This window comes from Cicer arietinum, chromosome 8 (genome assembly GCF_000331145.2).
Source record: "Cicer arietinum cultivar CDC Frontier isolate Library 1 chromosome 8, Cicar.CDCFrontier_v2.0, whole genome shotgun sequence".
NCBI lineage: Eukaryota > Viridiplantae > Streptophyta > Magnoliopsida > Fabales > Fabaceae > Cicer > Cicer arietinum.
Genome location: NC_021167.2, coordinates 2,666,610 through 2,668,406, shown reverse-complemented (window position 1 = coordinate 2,668,406; position 1,797 = coordinate 2,666,610).

Genomic DNA, 1,797 nt, shown 5'->3' with positions numbered 1-1,797 from the left:
AATTACATCACGACCTTTATCCATGATACATACGTTGTGAGAATTTAGTGGCCAATTAAAAAATTAAAAATAAAATACAATATATTTTTTTTAAGAAAAATGAATTAAAAATAAAAGATTTTTTTTTTAAGAAAAAAATAAAACTTCCACTACACCAGAACTTTGTACGTGATGCATTCAGTGAGAAGTTAATGGCCAATAAAAAATAAGAAAATAAATTAAAAATAAAAATGCACGACTTGACATTTCAGGTTTCAAATTGAGAATTTAGTGGTCAATTAAAAAATAAAAACAATAACAATAAAATACAATCAATTGCATCGACCTGACAGTTTTTGAAACGTAATTATTTTTTAAACACTATTTTAGCAACCGCCATTTCAAATTAATTTAATTAAAAAATTTATTTTATTTTACTAATTATTTTAGTGTCAGACTTCACTCTTAAGTCGTCGTACTCCGTTAACCTGCTAATCTTTGTGTCTCCCTTATAAATATTTTTCATGTTATCTTCTATATACACACTTCTTTGTTAGTTTTTTTTCATACCAAAATTCGTTATCCATCTCTGTGTTTATCTTTCTCCGATAAAAAAATCAGATTTTGTTACTTCAATTTCTCCAAGAAGAGAGTCATGGAATTTGGTTGATAAAGTTGTGTCAGTGTTCTTGTTGCGTCTAACAACTTCTTTTTTGTGTATAAGGTACAAAGACACCATTTGCTTCTTACTGATGTCAATGTCAAAACATAAATTTTATACTGAAAACAGTGATGATGACAAGGTTTAATTGTTTTTTTTATAAATTCAAATTTTAAATTATACACGATCTTAATTGTTATTACCAAACATGTGTTTCGTATTTTCAAAGATAAAATTGAAGTAACCGTGATCTTTTGTTTCTCTATTTGATGTCAATGTTCACATGAATTACTGGTAAATTTATTTTAATATGTCATTGTAATTTTATTCTATTTATAAAAAAGATTACTATATTGTTATATATATTTTTTATCGTTTATGTTTCTAAATTCTGTTTAAAAAAATTGTAATTTGTTGTTGTCGGTCTTAATAATTTTAATTCTATGTTATCTAATGAATAGTGTTGCCACAGAGTTATATTGAAGAGAAAAATAATAATTTAAAGTAAATTAATTTACTTATTAGTCATGTTAATTTCCAGATTATCGAAGAGAAAAATAATAATATATTTAAATTAATATAAAAGGTCATACTGGATACGAATGAACCAATGGAAAATTAAATGTGATATATTAAGGGGTTTACGGCGGAGAACCCATACATTTGCGGTTGCAGTTGGAAAACATGTGGTATTGCCACAGTCTTCTACCGCAACATTTTGGTAAGTGATGGTTTTTCAAACTTCAAGTTTTAGCAAATTTGTTACATCACTGGCGAGTTTGGAGTATTATGAATGTGTGTAATGATTTTTTTACTAATCTTACTTACTCATCTTTATTAAATATCATGCAAATTTAAAAGAATTCAAATGATTCATGAAATATTAATGAAGAGTAACATGCAAATTCAAAGATATTTTGCCATTTAATACAACAAAATTTATATGAATTTTTAAATAGCATGTATTACATATAAATAACATACTATGTTGAATAATAAAAATAAAAATTCATTATTAAGTTACTTACTCATCTTTACCTTTACTAATTTATTTAAGTTTTATATATCATGTCCATTATTTTAAAAATTCTTATTTAATAATTATTGTTTTTATTTGTTTAAAATTAAAAGTATTGTTTTGTAATAAGTTTTGTTGA